We start from the raw sequence: 24637 nt of genomic DNA, 5'->3' as shown, positions 1-24637 counted from the left end.
AATCATCCTTGCTGTACACACATTTTGGGAGAGACAAACATGAATCAGGATTTACTAGAATACTCTATGTGCTTCACTTATATCTTTTGAGCTAGATAATTTTGCTCTAGTGCTTCAGTTATATCTTTTAGAGCACGGTGGTGGTTTTATTTTATAGAAATTATTGATCTCTCATGCTTCACTTATATTATTTTGAGAGTCCTTTAGAACAATATGGTAATTTTCTTTGGCTATAAAATTGGTCCTAATATGATAGGCATCCAATATTGGTATTGTCGGATCACGGGTTCCGGCAAAACCTTAAGGTTCGAACTATGGGGTGCGCGCGAAGTTCTTTCCCTCCTATCGATCTACGCCCTAGCTCGCTGAGGTCTCGCGGACGAACTCGATGCACTCGCAACACAAAGACACAAGGTTTATACTGGTTCGGGCCACCGTTGTGGTGTAATACCCTACTCTAGTGTGGTGGTGGTGGATTGCCTCTTGGGCTGATGAAGAACAGTACAAGGGGGAGAATAGCCTCCTGAGGTTGAGGTGTTCTTGTGCTTGGTGTGGCTAAGGGTTGGCCTCTGATCCGATCCGACCCCCTCCTTTGGTGGTGGCTAGTCCTACTTATATAGGCCCTGGTCCTCTCCCCAAATATTGAGCGGGAAGGGAGCCAACAACGGCGGCCAATTTGAAAGGGGACAGCTAGTACAAGCTATCCTAACAAAAGGTGGTCTTCGCCTGCCAAAGGTTCTGGTGGTGACGCCGTCCTGAGCTCCATGGTGACCTCCGTCCTGTCGTCCTTCTGGTCTTGGTCTCGTTGCACTGATATGGAAAACTTTGCCTGATGCCTCGGTACTCCGCGCCTGCGCTTGCCCCCTTGGCACCAAAGAGGAAACAAGGACGCTGCGCGCGCTGGCGCCCGCCTGGTGTCGATCGTCATGGCTCACGTCACGAGAGCCTCGCGAGGTTCGCCCCACCTTGATATCTCCGCTCCTCACGAGGCAGCCTGGTGAGGCCGCTCCTGTGGAGGTCTTGCGTCATCCGCCTCGCGAGGCTTGGCCCCTCGCGAGGGTCTTGAATGCCTTGTTGATGATGATGGGCCGTACATACCTGCTAGCACAGCCACGCCATGGACCGCAGGCAGGCAAGTCTGGGGACCCCCGTTCCCAGAACGCCGACAGTAGCCCCCGGGCCCAAGGCGCGCTCGGGCTTGGCTTCGAGGCGAAGCCAAAGGATCAAGCGCGGAGCGCCGTGGGCCCCAAAGCATGCGGCCTTGGTTGATGCGTGGAAGTTGATTGGGTGTGGGCGTCTCCGCTTCCCCATGCTGCCTTTGAATCCGCCTGGCTACGCGGCCCCCGCAACCTACACAATTATTCTCCCATTTCCCATGCCTTGCCTCCCCAGTCCTTCTGCTTCCTCGAGACTCCGCTCCTCCTCTCCGATCTGTCCTGCACTCCGCCTGCTTCGTCGCCATGGCGCCGAAACAATCAAACAAGGGGAAGAAGCCTCTGTCTTCACCGAGTGCGCCTCCGTCCTTTGAGCCTCCGCTCGGCCGACCTCTGGTGCTCAACGACGAGGCCATGGACAAGGTACGCCCCATGCTTGCTTCCAGTTTCAACAAGTGGGGAGAGACGGCGGCTTGGCCCGCGTCTCGCGCTCGCATTACCCGGGCAGCCACTGAGGTCCCAATCTTCATAGATGCCCTCTGGGCTGGCCTGATTCCTCCTTCTCTGCCTTCTTCAATGCGGTGCTCGAGCATTATCAGATCCACATGCTGCATCTCGACCCTCAATCTGTGACTCTTCTTGCTGTCTTCGCCTTTGTGTGCGAAGCCATGGTGGGCATCGCTCCTTCGGTGGCCCTCTTCCGCCACTTCTTCTCACTGCATCTGACAGACCCTTGGTAGAGCTCGGGGTGTGTGAGCTTCTAGGCCGTGGCTGCGACGGTGGGCGAGGGGATAAACTTCGAGCTTCCTCCATCCACGAGCGAGTTTCGGACACGATGGGTGTTTGTCGACACCGGTGTGCTCAACCCTCTGCTCCATGCTCCGTCAGGGCCTGCTATTCCCAACTCCAGTTGGGGCCACCAGAGGCTCGCGAGCCCCCGTCTCGTTCCTGGCTAGCTCAGGCTAAGGAGGTTGAAGGACCCCGGCGTGGCTGCGCCTATGGTGGTGAAGGAGTTCGTCAAGCGCCGAGTCGCTCCGCTTCAGCGTCATTCCCGCACAATGTGGGCCTTGCTCAGCAGTCAGGACCATATGAGGTTTCAGGAGGAGGGGCTTCCTCTTAAGACGCGACAAATGGTGCTTGCGGTCCTGACGGGTGCCTCACTGCCGGACGACATGCCTAGGAAGAGCTGTCTGCTGTACCGCTGCGAGAACAACGCCGAATTTGCCGAGAGCATGGCCTCCTTTGATGAGTGGGGGCTGTGCCCAATCGGCCTGGTGGGGACCCGTGAGAACCCCGTCGATGTGGTTCCCTTCCTCACCGTCGGTGCCAAGCTCGCCCGGAGTGAGGGTGCAGGTGGGCGAGCTCCGACGGAGGCCGACGACCCAAGTGCTGAGGAGCACATGCCGCGTGGTGATCATGGGGCATCGTCCTCAGGAGCTCGCGATCCCTCCCCTGGGGCGTCGGTTACTGAGGCGACGCAGCATGCGGTTCCCGAGGTCAAAGCCCCGGAGGCCTTGGGAGGTCGTGGTGAGACGGCGCCCGACTGTTCACCGCAGCCGGACACCCCTGAAGTTGTCCCTCCAAGCTCTTCCTTGGCCTCGCTCCGCACCGGCCGCCACGTCCAGTGCTTTGGTCGGCTTTGCGTGGCTCCGCAATAGGAAGGGATCCCCGAGCGGCAACAACATCTTCGGGCCATTGAAGCGACGAAATTATATTGCCGTCGACGAGTAAGTACCTTATCTCAGTGACCTTCCGTGTGTCGCCTTCCTTTCCTGACGATTATCCCCTCAGGACCCCTTCTGCCAAGGCCGTGAAATCTCCTGAGAAGCAGCTCCCTCTCGTCCCGTTGCACCCGCCAAGCTCCAACGCTGCAGGCTCAGGTGTTGCCCACGGCGTGGGGCCAGCCGTGGGAGTTGGTTCGTCACTAGGGCGCCCCAAGCTTGCGCCTTCGTCGTCCTTCCCTTATGGCCTTGCTCAGAGCGTAGCGGGCGTGCCACGAGCTCCTCCTCTGGTCATGAACAACAGCTGGTTGGCTTCGATCTTCAGCTCCTCCTCATGTAGCGGGCCCTGCCTGGCCGGGGCCCCTCGTGAGGCCGGGTTGGAGCCCGGAGCGGTACCAGCCCGCATCCCCCTGCCAAGAGGGGGCGCCCCGCTTCATGTTCCGCCTGCAGCCCCCGTGGCGGAGGACGAGGTGGGTCGCGCGTTGGAGTTCGAGCACGGGCGAGCGTTGTTCGTCACAAGCTCTTCCAAGAGGCGATGGGCGCGATGAGCCGACTTGTTGAAGAGCTTGCGGGTGTCGACGCGCGCCTCGAGGCCGAGGGTCTGCGACTGGCGGAGGAGTGACACAGGATGAAAGTGGCCATCAACCTTGGGCGCCACCAGCGCGAGCTAGAAAACACGAAGGCTGAGGCCTCTCTTGCAGCCTCCCATGAGGCCTACTCTCGAGCTCTGGAGGAGGATCGTGAAGCTGACCGCCGTCGCGAGGCTGCGGAGAAGCGTGTGTGGGAGCTCCACGCTTGGGGCACGTCCCTCAAGCAACAAGTGGAGGCGCGTAAGGCCGCTCTCGCATCGCTGAGGGGGATGCCTGCCGAGGAAGATGAGGCCCGGAAGCGTGAGGAGGCGTTGGCTCTAGAAGCCGTGGAGCGTAGCCTCGAGCTTGAGCAACTGGAGACGAGGGAACATCAGGTTGCCCAAGCGGAAGATGCCATCGGGGCTCGCGAGGCCAAGGTCCAGGAGGAAGTCGACCGCTGGGTGGCCGAGGTTCGCGCGGATCTTGAAGGTCGGCACGCCCTGAAGATGAGGCTTGCGGGAACCGAGGCAGCGGCCAGGACTGCTGCTCTCAGACCCAGGTTAGACGAGGCGGAGAGGTGTGAGGGGGCCACGGCCGCCGCCCTGATCTCGGCGCAGGCGGACTTGGCCTCTGCCCGCGCCGAGCTGCTTTCTCTTCAGAGACGGGTTGATGACGCTGATGACCCACAAGTATAGGGGATCTATCATAGTCCTTTCGATAAGTAAGAGTGTCGAACCCAATGAGGAGTAGAAGGAAATGATAAGCGGTTTCCAGCAAGGTATTCTGTGCAAGTACTGAAATAAGTGGTAACAGATAGTTTTGTGATAGGATAATTTTTAACGAGCAACAAGTAACAAAACTAAATAAAGTGCAGCAAGGTGGCCCAATCCTTTTTGTACCAAAGGATAAGCCTGGACAAACTCTTATATAGAGAAAAGTGCTCCCGAGGACACATGGGAATATCGTCGAGCTAGTTTTCATCACGTTCATATGATTCACGTTCGGTACTTTGATAATTTGGTATGTGGGTGGATCGGTGCTTGGGTACTGTCCTTACTTGGACAAGCATCCCACTTATGATTAACCTCTATTGCAAGCATCCGCAACTACAACAAAAGTATTAAGGTAAACCTAACCATAGCATGAAACATATGGATCCAAATCAGCCCCTTACGAAGCAACGCATAAACTAGGGTTTAAGCTTCTGTCACTCTAGCAACCCATCATCTACTTATTACTTCCCAATGCCTTCCTCTAGGCCCAAATAATGGTGAAGTGTTATGTAGTCGACGTTCACATAACACCACTAGAGGAGAGACAACATACATCTCATCAGAATATCGAACGAATATCAAATTCACATGATTACTAATAACAAGACTTCCCCCATGTCCTCAAGAACAAACGTAACTACTCACAAAGCATAATCATGTTCATAATCATAGGGGTATTAATATGCATATAGGATCTAAACATATGATCTTCCACCAAATAAACCAACTAGCATCAACTACAAGGAGTAATTAACACTACTAGCAACCTACTAGTACCAATCCTGGACTTGGAGACAAGAATTGGATACAAGAGATGAACTAGGGTTTCGAGAGGAGATGGTGCTGATGAAGATGTTGATGGAGATTGCCCTCTCCCGATGAGAGGAGCGTTGATGATGACGATGGTGATGATTTCCCCCTCCCGGAGGGAAGTTTCCCCGGCAGAACAGCTCCGCCAGAGCCCTAGATTGGTTCCGCCTCGTGGCAGCGGAGTTTCGTCTGAGGAGATGGCTTATGATTTTTTTCTCATCGAAAGACTTCATATAGCAGAAGATGGCCATCGGAGGGCCACCAGGGGGCCCACGAGGTAGGGGGCGCGCCCAGGGGGTAGGGCGCGCCCCCACCCTCGTGGGCAGGGTGTGCCCCCTGGTGAACTTCTTGCGCTCGGTAATTTTTATATATTCTGAAAACGTCTCCCATGAAGTTTCAGGACTTTTGGAGCTGTGCAGAATAGGTCTCTAATATTTGCTCCTTTTCCAGCCTAGAATCCCAGCTGCCGGCATTCTCTCTCTTTATGTAAACCTTGTAAAATAAGAGAGAATAGGCATAAGTATTGTGACATAATGTGTAATAACAGCCCATAATGCAATAAATATCGATATAAAAGCATGATGCAAAATGTATGTATCAACTCCCCAAGCTTAGACCTCGCTTGTCCTCAAGAGAAAGCTGAAATCGAAAAATATGTCCACATGTTTAGAGATAGAGGTGTCGATAAAATTAAAATACGGACATGAGGGCATCATGATCATTCTTAGAACAACAATTTACATAATTCTTGTCATATGATTTCTTATGCTAGAGTAATAATTCAATCACAATTTGAAGTATGAATCGTAAACTTCATTGAAAACTAACAAACTATAATCTCAGTCCTTGGAGCAATTGCAATTTATCATAACATAGGAAAGAGTCAATATATAAGAGCTTTTCAGCAAGTCCACATACTCAACTACCATATAGTCTTTCACAATTGCTGACACTCACGCAATACTTATGGGTATGGAGTTTTAATCGGACACAGAGAAAGATAGGGGCTTATAGTTTTGCCTCCCAACGTTTTACCTCAAGGGTAATGTCAACAATAATAGTTCATGAAAACTCACATCCAATTAGCCATATATACCAGGATCTTTCCAACCTACTATGCTTGCCAAAGGATAAAATGTAAAAAGGAAGGGTGAAGATCACCATGACTCTTATGCAAGATAGGAGATAAAAGTAAAAGATAGGCCCTTCACAGAGGGAAGCAGAGGTTGTCATGCGCTTTTATGGTTGGATGCACAAAATCTTAATGCGAAAGAACGTCACTTTATATTGCCACTTGTGATATGAACCTTTATTATCCAGTCTGTCGCTTTTATTTCTTCCATATCACATGATCGTATAAAGCTTATTTTCTCCCACACTAAAAAGTCATACATATTTAGTGAGCAATTTTTATTGTTTGCACCGATGACAACTTACTTGGAGGCTCTTACTCAATCCATAGGTAGGTATGGTGGACTCTCATGGCAAAACTGGTTTAAGGGTATTTGGAAGCACAAGTAGTATCTCTACTTGGTGCGATGAATTTTGCTAGCATGAGGGGGAAAGGCAAGATCAACCATGTTGGATGATCCATGACAATATAATCTATCTCAGACATAAGAAAACATAACCCATTACGTTGTCTTCCTTGTCCAACGTAAACTCTTTAGCATGTCATATTTTAATGAGTGCTCACAATCATAAAAGATGTCCAAGATAGTATATTTATATGTGAAGACCTCTCTTTCTTTATTGCTTCCTATTAATTGCAACGATGACCAAAACTATGTCAACTCTCAACAACTTTTATTCATCATACTTTTTCTATGTGAGCTCATTACTCTCCATAAGATCCATATGATCTCTTTGTTTCCCTTTTTATTTATTTATTTCTCTATTCTTTTATTCACTTACGATCATGGCAAAATAATCAAGCCCTTGACTCAACACTAATCTTTATTATATATAGCTCACGGACTCGATTACATAGAAGGATCGTAAAGTAAAACTCAGAACTAGATCATACTAAGAACTTTTATTCTACTAGATGAAAATATTACCAAAAGGATCGAACTAAGAAAGACGGTAAAGATAGAAGTGATGGTGATACGATACCGGGGCACTCCCCCACGCTTGGCAGTTGCCAAGGGGAGTGCCCATACCAGATACTCAATTCTTCTTTGTTGGTGGAAAAGGTGATGGTTTTGTTGATGGCGTAGGCTTGTCGTCCATCTTCCAAGGCATAGGCTCACCATCATAGAAGGATGATCGAGTCTCCTGAAACCTCAAATCTGCAGCCAAACTCATCCTCTTGAATCTATATTCATACTCACAGTTTTGATTTTGCAGGTCATAGATCTGGGCTTGGAGGTGCTCGATTTTCTCATGAAGCTTGAAGATGGCCTCCCCAATGTCCTTGACATCCAGCTTGTGGTTGTTGGTGAACTCTGTGATCATAATGTGATTGGAATCGAGCCCACGCTCCACCATCTCCTGACACCTGAAAACTTCTTGCTCCAATGCCTCGAGCCTTGCCTCCGTGCTTCCGGTCTTCCTTGGTCCCTCAACATCGCGGATGTGCAACAACCCGTCACGCCTCTGTCAGACAAACAACTCAAAACAAAGACAGGAGATTTTTGCGTGATACGGGAGTCAAAACCTCTGGGAGATTATATAATGAATTTTTACCGACCAAATTACGTGTCGTGTAAGAAAACGGAGTCCGGAAAGCGCACGAGGTGCCCACGAGGTAGGGGGCGCGCCCAGGAGGGTAGGGCGCGCCCTCCACCCTCGTGGAGCCCTCGTGTCCTTCCCGGACTGCTTCTTATTTTTCTATTTTTCTAAATATTCCAAAACAGAGAAATATTGCCTTAAAACTGTTTTGGAGTCGGTTTACTTACCGTACCACATACCTATTCCTTTTCGGTGTCTGAAACATTCCGGAAAGTGTCCCTTATGTATTCCCCCGGGGTTACGGTTTCAATAACATTGGTTTCAACATTTATGGGATTACCTGAGATATAATGTTTGATTCTTTGACCATTCACCACCTTCGGATTTGTGCCTTCGAAGTTGTTGATTTTTATGGCACTGGAACAATAGACCTCCTCAATAACGTAAGGACCTTCCCATTTAGAGAGAAGTTTTCCTGTAAAAAATCTTAAACGAGAGTTGTATAGCAATACATAATCACCTACATTAAACTCACGCTTTTGTATCCTTTTATCATGCCATCTTTTAACTTTTTCTTTAAACAACTTGGCATTCTCGTAGGCTTGGGTTCTCCATTCATCGAGTGAGCTAATATCAAATAACCTCTTCTCACCGGCAAGTTTAAAATCATAATTGAGCTCTTTAATAGCCCAATATGCCTTGTGTTCTAGTTCGAGAGGTAAGTGACATGCTTTTCCATAAACCATTTTATACGGAGACATACCCATAGGATTTTTATATGCAATTATATAGGCCCATAATGCATCATCAAGTTTCTTGGACCAATTCTTTCTAGACCTATTGACAGTCTTTTGCAAAATTAATTTGAGATCTCTATTACTCAATTCTACTTGACCACTAGACTGAGGGTGATAAGGAGATGCAATTCTACGATTAACATCATACTTAGCAAGCATTTTACGGAAAGCACCATGAATAAAATGTGGACCACCATCAGTCATTAAATATCTAGGGACTCCAAATCTTGGAAAAATAACTTCTTTAAGCATTTTAATAGAAGTGTTATGATCAGCACTAGTAGTTGGAATAGCTTCTACCCACTTAGTAACGTAATCAACAACAACTAAAATATGTGTATATCCATTAGATGCAGGAAAAGGTCCCATATAGTCAAAGCCCCAAACATCAAATGGTTCAATAACGAGTGAATAGTCCATAGGCATTTCTTTACGTCTACTAATATTACCAATTCTTTGACATTCATCACAAGATAAGACAAACTTACGGGCATCTTTGAAGAGAGTAGGCCAATAAAAATCAGATTGCAATACCTTACATGTAGTTCTATCTCCAGCATGGTGTCCTCCATAAGCTTCAGAGTGACACTTGCGTAGGATCTGTTCCTGTTCATGCTCAAGTACACAACGTCTAATAACACCATCTACTCCTTCTTTATAAAGATGTGGGTCATCCCAAAAGTAATGCCTCAAATCATAGAAGAACCTTTTCTTTTGCTGGTATGTGAAACTAGGTGGTATGAATTTGGCAACAATGTAATTAGCATAATCAACATACCATGGAGCAGTATGAGAAGCATTTATGACATTTAATTGCTCATCAAGAAAGCTATCATCAATAGGTAGTGGGTCATCAAGCACATTTTCTAACCTAGACAAGTTATCTGCAACGGGGTTCTCAGCTCCCTTTCTATCAACAATATGTAAGTCAAATTCTTGTAGCAAGAGAACCCATCTGATAAGTCTAGGTTTAGCATCTTTCTTTTCCATAATATATTTAATAGCAGCATGATCAGTGTGAATAGTTACTTTAGAATCAACAATATAAGGTCTGAACTTATCACAAGAAAATACAACTGCTAAGAATTCCTTTTTAGTAGTAGCATAATTTCTTTGAGCATTGTCTAGGGTTTTACTAGCATATTGAATAATATTTAATTTCTTATCAACTCTTTGCCCTAGAACATCACCTACAACATAATCACTAGCATCACACATAATATCATAGGGTAAATTCCAATCAGGTGGCTGAACAATAGGTGCAGAGATCAATGGTTTCTTAAGTATTTCAAATGCTTCTACACAATCATCATCAAAGACAAATGGTACATCTTTTTGTAATAAATTAGTCAGAGGCTGAGAAATTTTTGAGAAGTCCTTAATGAACCTCCTATAAAATCCGGCGTGACCAAGGAAACTTCTTATACCTTTGATGTCCTTGGGGCATGGCATCTTTTCAATAGCATCAACCTTGGCTTTATCAACTTCAATACCTCTTCCAGAAACTTTATGCCCCAAGACATTACCTTCATTAACCATAAAGTGGCACTTTTCCCAATTAAAGACAAGATTAGTTTCTTCACATCTCTGTAAAACTCGATCAAGGTTGCTCAAGCAATCATCGAAAGAAGATCCATAGACGGAGAAATCGTCCATGAAAACCTCACAAATCTTTTCACAAAAGTCAGAGAATATAGACATCATGCATCTTTGAAAGGTAGCAGGTGCATTACATAAACCAAAAGGCATACGTCTATAAGCAAAAGTACCAAAAGGGCAAGTAAAAGTAGTCTTTGATTGATCCTTGGCTGACACAGGTATTTGAGAGAAACCAGAATAACCATCTAGAAAGCAAAAATGTGTATGTTTGGATAATCTTTCTAGCATTTGATTGATAAAAGGTAAGGGGTAATGATCCTTTTTAGTGGCCTTATTTAATTTGCGGAAATCAATTACCATCCTATAACTTGTAATAATTCTTTGAGGAATCAATTCATATTTATCATTCGAAACGACAGTAATACCTCCCTTCTTAGGGACACAATGGACAGGACTTACCCACTGACTATTAGCAATGGGATAGATTATACCTGCCTCAAGGAGCTTTAGTATTTCCTTTCTTACCACTTCTTTCATTTTAGGATTCAGCCGTCATTAATGATCATGAACTGGTTTAGCATCTTCTTCCAAATTTATTTTATGTTGACATAGAGTGGGACTAATGCCCTTAAGATCATCAAGAGTATACCCAATAGCAGCACGGTGCTTCTTCAAAGTTTTCAATAATCTATCTTCCACATGCTCTGAAAGGTTAGCACTAATAATAATAGGATATATATTTTTCTCATCAAGATAAGCATATTTAAGAGTACCAGGCAATGATTTAAGCTCAAACACGGGATCACTCTTAGGTGGAGGAGGATCCCCTAGGATTTCAACAGGCAAATTGTGTTTCAGAGTAGGTTCCTATTTAAAGAATACTTCATCTATTTCCCTTCTTTCATTCATAAACATATCATTTTCATGGTCTAGCAAATATTGTTCTAAAGGATCACTACGAGGTACGACAATAGAAGCAAGACCAATAATTTCATCCATACTAGGTAATTCTTCTTCACGGTGTTGTCTACTAAATTTAGAGAAATTAAATTCATGAGACATATCATCTAACCCGATAGTAACAACATCCTTTTTGCAATCTATCTTAGCATTAACAGTGTTTAAGAAGGGTCTACCAAATATAATGGGACAAAAGCTATCTTGTGGGGAACCAAGAATAAGAAAATCAGCAGAATATTTAGTTTTCCCACACAAGACTTCAACATCTCTAACAATTCCCATTGGTGAAATAGTATCTCTATTGGCAAGTTTAATTGTGACATCAATATCTTCTATCTCAGCAGGTGCAATATCATGCATAATTTATTTGTATAAGTCGTAAGGTATTGCACTAGCACTAGCACCCATATCACATAAGCCATGATAACAATGATCTCCTATTTTAACAGAAATAACAGGCATGCCTACCACAGGTCTGTTTTTATCTTTAGCACAAGGTTTAGCAACTCTAGAAGTCTCATCAAGGAAATGAATAACATGCCCATCAATATTATCAGACAAGAGATCTTTAACAATAGCAATATCAGGTTCAACTTTAATTTTCTCAGAAGGTGTATAAGTTTTAATATTGCTTTTATGAACCACAGTAGAAGCTTTAGCATGATCCTTTATCCTAACAGGGAAAGGTGGTTTCTCAACATAAGAAGTAGGAACAATAGGATCATTATAAGTGATAGTCTTTTCTTCAACTTTAATAGGTGCAACTACTTTTACTTATATGGGAGGATGATATTTAAACCACTTCTCCTTGGGGAGATCAACATAAGTAGCAAAAGATTCACAGAAAGAAGCTACTATCTCAGAGTCAAGTCCATATTTAGTGCTAAATTTACGGAAAACATCGGTATCCATAAAAGATTTAACACAATCAAACTTAGGTGTCATACCTGACTCCTTACCTTCGTCGAGGTCCCAATCTTCAGAGTTGCGTTTAATTCTTTCCAATAAATCCCATTTGAATTCAATAGTCTTCGTCATAAAAGAGCCAGCACAAGAAGTATCGAGCATGGTGCGATTGTTATCAGAAAGCCGAGCATATAAGTTTTGAATAATCATCTCTCTTGAGAGCTCATGATTGGGGCATGAATATAACATTGATTTAAGCCTCCCCCAAGCTTGAGCGATGCTTTCTCCTTCGCGAGGCCAAAAATTATATATATAATTGCGATCACGATGGACAAGATGCATAGGATAAAACTTCTGATGAAATTCCAATTTCAATTGTTTGTAGTTCCATGACCCCGTATCATCACATAGCCTATACCATGTCAAGGCATCTTCCTTCAAAGATAAAGGGAAGACCTTCTTCTTAACAACATCTCCGAGTACACCTGCAAGCTTAAATAATCCACAAACTTCATCCACATATATTAGGTGCTCATCACGATGCATTGCCCCGTCTCCTGCAAAAGGATTAGCTAGCAGTTTTTCTATCATACCCGAAGGAATTTCAAAGCAGACATTTTCATTTTCAGTAGGTTCAGTAGGTTGAGGAGCAACTCTTTGCTCTACTGGTCGGGGTGAAGATACCCCGAACAAGCCCCTCACAGGATTACTTTCCATAGTAACAAGTGACAGTAAATTTCAGCACACTATATAAATTGTCCCTTACCAAATTCCACCTACCAAAGGCGCTTCACTCCTCGGCAACAGCGCCAGAAAAGAGTCTTGATGACCCACAAGTATATGGGATCTATCGTAGTCCTTTCGATAAGTAAGAGGTTGAACCCAACAAGGAGTAGAAGGAAATGATAAGCGGTTTCCAGCAAGGTATTCTGTGCAAGTACTGAAATAAGTGGTAACAGATAGTTTTGTGATAGGATAATTTGTAACGAGCAACAAGTAACAAAAGTAAATAAAGTGCAGCAAGGTGGCCCAATCCTTTTTGTAGCAAAGGACAAGCCTGGACAAACTCTTATATAGAGAAAAGCGCTCCCGAGGACACATGGGAATATCGTCGAGCTAGTTTTCATCACATTCATATAATTCACGTTCGGTACTTTGATAATTTGGTATGTGGGTGGATCGGTGCTTGGGTACTGTCCTTACTTGGACAAGCATCCCACTTATGATTAACCTCTATTGCAAGCATCCGCAACTACAACAAAAGTATTAACGTAAACCTAACCATAGCATGAAACATATGGATCCAAATCATCCCCTTACGAAGCAACGCATAAACTAGCACTACTAGGGAAAACCTTATACACAGAATCTTAGCAGCAGCGCGGTCTAAAAACAGACGCTACTGCTAATTAGCAGCAACGAGCTTTAGAAAAGAGTGCTGCTAATGACTGAGTAGCAGTAGCGCTCTAGGTGAAAAGAGCGCTACTACTATAATTTCCACGGTGTTGCCTCCAGGAAAGATATAGTAGTAGCGCCCTTCCCGTGGACGCGCTACTGCTAAATAACTTAGTAGCAGCGGTTTTGCTCAAAACTCGCTGCTGCTAAGTATGACCGCAACTAATTAAGTTTAGTCCCATACTGCTAAGCGAACAAGGTGTTTACCACCTTAAATATGTTGCTTCTCAACCTATCTCGAGCACTTGGTCTTCATTGAACTATATGTGTATGATTTGTGGTTGCAATATGAATCCTCGCCTGTACCTATACAGGTACAGTGAGGATTCATGTTGACTATTTAGATTGTACACAAAAAGATCAATGATGACCAATGTATATTTTTGATGTTTTTACTAAACAAAAGAAATAACTGCTTCCATTAGCAGTAGCGGTTTTCCCCAAACGCGCTGTAGATAAGTTAGCTATAGCGCGTCTTCTGTACGTGCGCTACTGCTAGTTCGAGTTAACCACCTCCCGCATCAAAATTTCGCCAAGTCCTCCTCCCCCCCCACCGGCTTGTTCCCCTACTCCCTGTCGCCGCCGCCCGAGCCCGAGCGCGCCTGCGCCCTCACCGCCGCCGCCGCCCGCCCTCAACCTCACCGCCGCCGCTCTCGACCACACTGTCGCCGCCCTCGACCTCACCGCCGCCGCCCTCAAACGAGCCCGCCGCCCAGGACCGCCGCCCTCCCGATCCCGAGCCCGCCCTCGCCGCCCCTCCGTCGCCGAGCACCTCCCCACCACCGTCTCTCCCTTTGTAAGCCCCCACCCCTCCCCAACCCCCTCTCTCTTTGCTTAGTTAGTAGATGATTTTAGTAGTAGTAGATGTTAATTTAGGGTTCATAGATAATGATTTTTAGAAGTAGTGGATATTAATTACTAGTAGTGATGGTAAACTAGTTGTATAATTAGCAGTAGTACATGTTAATTAGTAGTAGATGTAGTAGTTAGATGTTAATTAGTAGTAGTAGATGTGCTAGTTTCTTTCTATTTATAGTAAGTTTATATTTAGTAAGAACTAGTTGAATTAATAGAACTAGTTTAGTTTTAGTTGAACTAGTTAAGTTTTAGTTGAACTAGTATAGTAAGTAAATTAGTAACTAGTTGAACTACTTCATTTTTAGAAAGAACTAGTTTTTTTCTTTTTATACTAAGTTTATATTTAGTAAGAACTAGTTGAATTAATAGAACTAGTTGAATTAATAGAACTAGTTGAACATGCCATATTTGGTGTTATTTTTTAGTTTAAGCAATTATTTCATGTTTTGGTTACACCTCCGAGTGGCCTATGTTTTGCCGGAGTGTTGATTAATTTCCGTTCCGGCAAATTTCAGGCGCTCGATATGTCCTTTTTTAGCAAAGGTCATGCCGGATTTTTCCGTGAATTCTGGCATGACTTGTGCTAGAATATGTACAAGTTTAATCTTTGAATTATGAACGTAGGAAATGTCGTACTCGGACGACGACAGTCTCCCGGGGGAGTGCAGTTGGTGCCACGATGATCGAGGTATGTGCGACAGGTTCGTTCAGCTAGATGAAGATCGGCACTTCAGCATTAAGCTCGAGGAGACCTTCGATGTTGAAACGGTACGCAACAACGACAAGTGTTTTTTTTCGTAATTAAGCATGACTTCAACTATTTCAACGTCTAATTTTCATCTTTTACAATTCGACTAGCTTATCCCATGCCATGCAAGACGCTATGTCTTGGAGAGGATGGGTTTTGAAGACCATGAAAATTTTCAAACAAAGAAAATACACCTAAGGACCCATCATGATATCGATTTTGAAGTAAATCTGTAAAATTCTTAGAGCGTAACTCATTTTGGTTGCCAAAATTGGGAAGCACTTTGCAAAATGTATGGTTTTTATGAGGGTATGATTGTCAGCATGGATCTTGGTGATCCTGACATCGAGCAAGACAATATGGACATTTGGGTCCTTGTTGATACGCTTCCGATTCTACCGCAATGTGAGTTTCTCAAACATAGTTATTAACTAATTTATATTGTTTATTTCAAAATAGTTGACAGCTTATTTCCATTGACAGCTTATTTTGAATCTTCAAAGAATGTGCAGAAGATGGTAGACAAAACCCACTACACCGATGGCTCCGAATTAACTTATAAGGATAAAAATCATCTGATTGCTTATTGTACTTTTTTTGAGAATTACAATACCTATTATCGAACTCCTCCAAATTATGGTGAATACATGCCACTAGTGCACGTGTTGAACCACGATAACTTCTATGGAGATACCCTGGTAAGATATTTTACTATTACGACATCCGTGCATCTTTTGCATACTTCTAAAACTAGTACATCATTGCTAACTACGAAGTTATTACTATGTTTTTCAATAGAAAATCCCGATGGATTGTGTGCCTCATCTGATGTATTACAATGGTCGCCTTGAAGTTCTGAACCTACAGCCAGGTCATCCTACGGATCTCACCTGTGCATATCGAATTTCTGAAACCGGTGAACACATGCTAATCAAAGAGTGGAAAAAATGTTTGGACATTCATAAGGAGGTTCTTGGAAGCAACATTAAGCGAAAGGCAAGAATTGGAGACAGGATAATCTGCATTCTCCATAATGGAGAGCGAGGGGCTATCTTGTTTTTTGCTATTTTACCTTAGAGAATATAGTAGGTCCTAAGAGAATGTAGTAGGTCCTATGAGGTACAATATGTTTATTATGTGATACAATGTGTTAGAGTTGAAGATGTGAGGAGTACTTGTGATTACGACTAGTGACCAATGATATGATGATGATGATGATAAGTTGTTAATGATATGATGATGATGATGATATTTATTATATCATTGGGTGAAAGAACCGCGGATTAGTTTCAAGTGGATGTCCGTCCACTTGAAACTAGTCCACACGGTTCTTTCACCCCGTGATGTAATAACTCATTATGATGTAAAAACAATTTGTAAATTCCTGTTGTATGAAAATTTGTGTAAAGGTGTACGAATACAACATGAAATAAAAAAGAAATAAAATACGAAATAATAGTAGCAGCGCGGGCAGAGAGAAGTGCTACTACTAATTACTAGCAGCGCTCCTCCTGGAACTCGCTGCTACTAAGTCGATTTAGCCATAGCGTGGGTGGAGGCACGCTACTGCTATTCGTTAGCTGTAGCGCCTTATCAGTAGCGCACCATCCCGGGCTACTGATAGGTCTAAAACCTGCGCTGCTGCTAGCCTTTTCCCTAGTAGTGTAGGGTTTAAGCTTCTGTCACTCTAGCAACCCATCATCTACTTATTACTTCCCAATGCCTTCCTCTAGGCCCAGATAATGGTGAAGTGTTATGTAGTCGACGTTCACATAACACCACTAGAGGAGAGACAACATACATCTCATCAGAATATCAAACGAATACCAAATTCACATGACTACTAATAGCAAGACTTCTCCCATGTCCTCAGGAACAAACATAACTACTCACAAAGCATAATCATGTTCATAATCAGAGGGGTATTAATATGCATATACGATCGGAACATATGATCTTCCACCAAATAAACCAACTAGCATCAACTACAAGGAGTAATTAACACTACTAGCAACCTACAAGTACCAATCCCGAACTTGGAGACAAGAATTGGATACAAGAGATGAACTAGGGTTTTGAGAGGAGATGGTGCTGATGAAGATGTTGATGGAGATTACCCTCTCCCGATGAGAGGAGTGTTGATGATGACGATGGCGATGATTTCCCCCTCCCGGAGGGAAGTTTCCCCGGCAGAACAGCTCCGCCAGAGCCCTAGATTGGTTCCACCAGGGTTCCGCCTCGTGGCGGCGGAGTTTCATCCGAGGAGATGGCTTATGATTTTTTTCTCATCGAAAGACTTCATATAGCAGAAGATGGCCATCGGAGGGCCACCAGGGGGCCCACGAGGTAGGGGGGCGCGCCCAAGGGGTAGGGCGCGCCCCCACCCTCGTGGGCAGGGTGTGGCCCCCCTGGTGAACTTCTTGCGCTCGGTATTTTTTATATATTCTGAAAACATCTTCCGTGAAGTTTCAGGACTTTTGGAGCTGTGCAGAATAGGTCTCTAATATTTGCTCCTTTTCCAGCCCAGAATCCCAGCTGCCGGCATTCTCCCTCTTTATGTAAACCTTGTAAAATAAGAGAGAATAGGCATAAGTATTGTGACATAATGTGTAATAACAGCCCATAATGCAATAAATATCGATATAAAAGCATGATGCAAAATGGACGTATCAGACGCCGAGGCCGTCGCGCGGCAAAACAGGGAGGAAGTGCTTCAATGGCGGACGCTGGAACGCGAGCACGCCCCCATGCTTCAGGGCCTTCGGAACAGGGGTAATACCGCCCTGGGCTTCATCTGTGACAAGAATGCACCACTCCCCCACTCAAATGACTACGCCAGTCACCTGACCTTCTTCACCAACGTGGTGACGCGCCTGGAAGCCTGGTCTGACAGGGCTCGCCAACTTGTGGAAGAGAGAAGTCGCAGTCTGCTTGGGCGCGCGTTCTCCCGTGTCTTCAGCCACCTCCGAAACATCGATCTCAGCTTTGATTTAGACGCCGCTATTGCTCCCGTTCTAGAAGCCATCCGGGGCGACTTGGCGTGATGGGTTGAAGACCACATGGATATGCTGGTCAGGGCCTTCGCTTCTGATGATGACGGGGTTTTGGTTGCGGCGGACGAAGGCGACGTGGTCGATGACGGGGACGTCGGCACCGGCGAAGGTGGAGGCAACGCAAACGACGGTGACAGCGATGCCAGCGGTGCGTCTGAAGACGACATGGGGGATGCGGCGAGCGACATATGTGGCTAATTCCTGGTTCCTTTACTGCTCCACCCTGTATGCAAAAACTCGGGCGTGGCCCCTAAAGATTGTGAAAGCATTTTGAGAGGGGGAGCCCCTCATGTAAGCAAATCATGATTTCTACTCCTTTATGTCGAGCTGAGGGTGCGTTTTGGTCGGTCATGAGTCTGACGACAAGTGTTGCCGCCACGGCTTACCTTAGCTGGAGCGGGCCCTGAATAGGGTTGTAAGGTCGAGAGTCACCACGGGGCTCCTGAAGGGTCTGCTGACCCGCCCCAGATGGCCTCGCGAGGTTCCTGCGCCGGTCGGCGCGCGTGGCGCGCGTGCTGTGCTCAGCCTCGCACGCCAGGGGGAGGCGGCGAGCATGAGCTGCATAACAAGGCAAGAACAAGATGGCAAGAAATCACTTGAATGAGAAAATACACCCCCCGCACGCATCAACAAAAGCTCGACCTCAACTTAAATCCAAATCCATAAAGCAAGGCTACAGAAGAAGAGATCCAAAGCAAATGGCCGTGTCCGACGCCTAGTCTAGTCTTCTCGTCTTCGAGTCTTCTCACCAGCGCGGAGCTAAGTGCTGCCACTAGACGTGGGAGGGAGCCCCAGGGCCTGAGGCCGGCACCCCTGAGACTCCGGGGCATGTACAACCCCACTCATTATTACGTGAGAGTGTCATGGGCGGCGAGCTTCACAGGCACTGGGCCTTCTTCATAGTAACCGGCCTTGCTTCATATCGCCGGACGAGGGCCCCGCCTTGCGCCACCCTGCCACCGCTGGGACGACCGGAAACTGGGACGACCCAACGAGGGTAGAGGAGACGCCAGCGGCGCCCTCGGCAACCACGGGTCCTCTGCTGGGGGAAAGGTCGCGGTCGCCACCTCGGCAGAGGGCCTACCTCCGGACGCTGCCTTGCTCCGCGTGACTCGGGGAGGGGCCTTGCTCCTGGCCCCTTCCACGCAGCCCCCAGCGGGTCTCCCCTATCGTGTCGGAACCACCATTCGGCGCCGGGGCCTGGTTCATCTGTGACTCATGGTTAGCGTAAGCTTGCTCCTGAGGGATTAGTGGTACCATATATCTGTTGTCAACGGTGCGGTTGGCGGGGCTCTCCGGCGGCTCCTGGAAGGCTTCAGCTCCTAATGCTTCCTCCTCCCAACCTGGCCCGAGAAATGAGCCAGGGTCGTCCTCCGGTGTGTACTCCTGATCCATCATGCGGGGCACATAAGCATCTGGGGCTGTTACCCCAAACACCTCGCCGTAGTGCCCCACACTCCACGTCGCCTGACCCAGTGCAGTGTCTTGAGGGTGATAACTCGACACCTCGCTGGAGCCATGGGAGGTAACGCTCGTGCCCGCGCTCACCAAAGGCGGCGCGGGGGCAACGGGGCCTCCGGCGCCGCCGGCCGTCCTGGGGCCGATGACGCCCTTAGGCGCACTGAGGGTGCGCGGTTGTAGCGTGGCCCGTCATGAGGTCCAGTGTTGGCTCAGGAAGGAAGCAAATAGCAGAAAGGCGGTGCTCCTGACACCTCCGCATCAAGCAGCTCAGCGACACGTTCCAGCAGTGCGTCGCGTCCGCTATCCATCAGCCGGCACCGCAGCAACTCCCGCGCCAGCATGAGCGCGGCCCACGTGTTTGCCTCCTCCCGCCGGGTGTGTGGTGCCGTTGCTACGGCATGGCTTGCGGCCCTTGCAGCGGCTCGCGTTTGCCGTGGAGTGGGGGTGGATGACGCTTGGCCGCGCCACGCGTGCCCTACAGTGTTAGGCGGCGCCCGCGCCGCCTGGGGCGCAGGGTTGAGGTCTTCGTGGGCTGTTGTCGCCGCCCGGGCTGGCCAAGCTGCCCAACGGTCGGAGTCAGCCCTTGGGTCGCCGGACATCGGGGCCACGGAGCGTCGGCGGGTCGATTGGCGAGGAAGAGACTCCGACGCACCCCTACATGGCGGGCCAAATGTCGGATCACGGGTTCCGGCAAACCCTTAAGGTTCGAACTCCGGGGTGCGCGTGAAGTTCTTTCCCTCCTACCGATCTACGCCCTAGCTCGCTGAGGTCTCGCGGACGAACTCGACGCACTCGCAACACAAAGACACAAGGTTTATACTGGTTCGGGCCACCGTTGTGGTGTAATACCCTACTCCAGTGTGGTGGTGGTGGATTGCCTCTTGGGCTGATGAAGAACAGTACAAGGGGGAGAACAGCCTCCTGAGGTTGAGGTGTTCTTGTGCTTGGTGTGGCTAAGGGTTGGCCTCTGATCCGATCCGACCCCCCTCCTTTGGTGGTGGCTAGTCCTACTTATATAGGCCCTGGTCCTCTCCCCAAATATTGAGCGGGAAGGGAGCCAACAACGGTGGCCAATTTGAAAGGGGACAGCTAGTACAAGCTATCCTAACAAAAGGTGGTCTTCGCCTGCCAAAGGTTCTGGTGGTGACGCCGTCCTGGGCTCCATGGTGACCTCCGTCCTGCCGTCCTTCTAGTCTTGGTCTTGTTGCACTGATATGAAACCTTTGCCTGATGCCTCGGTACTCTGCGCCTGCGCTTGCCCCCTTGGCACCAAAGAGGAAACAAGGACGCTGCGCACGCTGGCACCCGCCTGGTGTTGATCATCATGGCTCACGTCACGATAGCCTGCGAGGTTCGCCCCACCTTGATATCTCTGCTCCTCGCGAAGCAGCCTGGTGAGGCCGCTCCTGAGGAGGTCTTGCGTCGTATGCCTCGTGAGGCTTGGCCCCTCGCGAGGGTCTTGAATGCCTTGTTGATGATGATGGGCCGTACAGACCTGCCAGCACAGCCCCGCCATGGGCCGCAGGCAGGCAAGTCTGGGGACCCCCATTCCCAGAACGCCGACAGGTATAATAAAAACTTTCATAAAAAGGTCCATTGAATACTATGATAAGTTTGATACTTGATAATTGTTTTGAGATATAAAGATGGTGATATTAGAGTTGTGCTAGTTGAGTAGTTGTTAATTTGAGAGATACTTGTGTTGAAGATTGCAAGTCCCGTAGCATGCACGTATGGTAACCGTTGTGTAACAAATTTGAAACATGAGGTGTTCTTTGATTGTCTTCCTTATGAGTGGCGGTCGGGGACGAGCGATGGTCTTTTCCTACCAATCTACCCCCCTAGGAGCATGCGCGTAATGCTTGGTTTTTGATGACTTGTAGATTTTTGCAATAAGTATGTGAGTTCTTTATGACTAATGTTGAGTCCATGGATTATACGCACTCTCACCTTTCCATCATTGCTAGCCTCTTCGGTACCGTGCATTGCCCTTTCTCACCTTGAGAGTTGGTGCAAACTTCGCCGATGCATCCTAACCCCGTGATATGATACACTCTATCACACATAAACCTCCTTATATCTTCCTCAAAACAACCACCATACCTACCTATTATGGCATTTCCATAGCCATTCCGAGATATATTGCCATGCAACTTTCCACCATTTCATTTATGACATGCTTCATCATTGTCATATTGCCTTGCATGACCATGTAGTTGACATCGTCTTTGTGGCAAAGCCACCATGCATACTTTATCATACATGTCACTCTTGATTCATTTCCCTTCCCGGTACACCATCGGAGGCATTCATATAGAGTCATATTTTGTTCTAGTATCGAGTTGTAATCATTGAGTTGTAAATAAATAGAAGTGTGATGATCATCATTAATAGAGCATTGTACCAAATAAAAAAGGGAAAGGACAAATAAAAAAAGGCCCAAAAAAGAAATAAAAAGGGACAATGCTACTATCCTTTTTTCCACACTTGTGCTTCAAAGTAGGACCATGATCTTTATGATAGAGAGCCTCTTGTTTTGTCACTTTCATATACTAGTGGGAATTTTTCATTATAGAACTTGGCTTGTATATTCCAACAATGGGCTTCCTCAAATGCCCTAGGTCTTCGTGAGCAAGCTAGTTGGATGCACACCCACTTAGTTTCTTTTGTTGAGCTTTCATACATTTATAGCTCTAGTGCATCCGTTGCATGGAAATCCCTACTCCTTGCATTGACATCAATTGATGGGCATCTCCGTAGCCCGTTAATTAGCCGTGTCGATGTGAAACTTTCTCTTTTTTGTCTCCTCCACATAACCCCCATCATTATATTCTATTCCACCCATAGTGCTATATCCATGGCTCACGCTCATGTATTGCATGAAAATTGAAAAAAGTTTAAGATTACTAAAGTATGAAACAATTGCTTGGCTTGTCATCGGGGTTGTGCATGATGAGAGCATTCTTGTGTGACGAAAATGGAGCATGACCAAACTATATGATTTTGTAGGGATGAACTTTATTTGTCCATGTTATTTTGAGAAGACATGATTGCTTAGTTAGTATGCTTGAAGTATTATTATTTTTATGTCAATATTAAAATTTTGTGTTGAATCTCTCGGATCTGAATATTCATGCCACAATAAAGAAAATTACATTGAGAATTATGCTAGGTAGCATTCCACATCAAAAAATTCTGTTTTTATCTTTTACCTACTCGAGGACGAGCAGGAATTAAGCTTGGGGATGCTTGATACGTCTCCAACGTATCTATAATTTTTGATTGTTACATGCTATTATATTATCTGTTTTGGATGTTTAATGGGATTTATTATACACTTCTATATTATTTTTGGGACTAACCTACTAACCCAAGGCCCAATGCAAATTGCTATTTTTTTTGCCTATTTCAGTGTTTCACAGAAAAGGAATATCAAACAGAATGAAACCTTCGGGAGAGTTATTTTTGGAACAAACGTGATCCAGGGGACTTGGAGTAGACGTCAAGAAAGGAGCGAGGAGGCCACGAGGTAGGGAGGCGCGCCTGCCCCCCTGGGCGCGCCCCCCACCCTCGTGGGCCCCTCGCAGCTCCACCGGCCTACTTCTTCCTCCGCCATATATATACCCCAAAAACATCCAGGAGCACCAAGAAACCCTATTTCCACCGCCGCAACCTTCTATACCCAAGAGATCCCATCTTGGGGCCTTTTTCGGAGCTCTGCCGGAGGGGGAATCGATCATGGAGGGCTTCTACATCAACATCATAGCCTCTCCGATGATGTTTAAGTAGTTTACCATAGACCTTCGGGTCCATAGTTATTAGCTAGATGGCTTCTTCTCTCTCTTTGGATCTCAATACAAAGTTCTCCTTGATCTTCTTGGAGATCTATTCGATGTAATTCTTTTTGCGGTGTGTTTGTCGAGATCCGATGAATTGTGGGTTTATGATCAAGATTATCTATGAACAATATTTGATTCTTCTCTAAAATCTTTTATGTATGATTTGTTATCTTTGCAAGTCTCTTTGAATTATCAGTTTGGTTTGGCCTACTAGATTGATCTTTCTTTCAATGGGAGAAGTGTTTAGCTTTGGGTTCAATCTTGCGGTGTCCTTTCCCAATGACAGCAAGGCACGTATTGTATTGTTGCCATCGAGGATGAAAAGGTGGGGTTTATATCATATTGCTTGAGTTTATCCCTCTACATCATGTCATCTTGCCTAATGCATTACTCTGTTCTTATGAACTTAATACTCTAGATGCATGCTGGATAGCGGTCGATGTGTGGAGTAATAGTAGTATATGTAGAATCGTTTTGGTCTACTTGTCGTGGACGTGATGCCTATATAAATGATCATGCCTAGATATTATCATAATTATGCACTTTTCTATCAATTGCTCGACAGTAATTTGTTTACCCACCGTAATACTTATGCTATTTTGAGAGAAGCCACTAGTGAAACCTATGGCCCCGGGGTCTATTTTCCATCTTATAAGTTTCCAATCTATTTTACTTTGCAATCTTTACTTTCAATCTATATCATAAAAATACCAAAAATATTTATCTTATTATCTCTATCAGATCTCACTTTTGCAAGTGACCGTGAAGGGATTGATAACCCCTTTATCACGTTGGTTGCAAGGTTCTTATTTGTTTGTGTAGGTGTGAGGTGACTTGCGTGTAGTCTCCTACTGGATTGATACCTTGGTTCTCAAAAACTGAGGGAAATACTTATGCTACTTTGCTGCATCACCCTTTCCTCTTCAAGGTAAAACTAACGCAGTGCTCAATAGGTAGTGGTCTTCTGATCGACCATGTCTCCCTTGTGCGGTTTTTTGTGACGACCTGGATATCTGTGGGCTCCCCGAGTGTATATATATCATCCCTTTGACCGATAATGAGGGGTATGTGTTGGCCATGAATGGATTCCTCCTAGTTCGTGTTAGGACCGGTCGCCATCAAATGTCGGTCAACCAAAGATCAAGCTCATGCGTTGTCAGGATTCCCTCCCAGATGCTCGGATTGCTGGGTTCGACCTACATCAAACCCTGCATACGTATCTCGTCCTTAACTACCTTGCCTTCATGGTTGTTGTCTGTAT

The sequence above is a fragment of the Triticum urartu genome, chromosome 6 (assembly GCF_003073215.2).
Source record: "Triticum urartu cultivar G1812 chromosome 6, Tu2.1, whole genome shotgun sequence".
Classification (NCBI taxonomy): domain Eukaryota; kingdom Viridiplantae; phylum Streptophyta; class Magnoliopsida; order Poales; family Poaceae; genus Triticum; species Triticum urartu.
The sequence above is the reverse complement of the archived record's forward strand: the minus strand, read 5'-3'. Positions refer to the sequence as shown.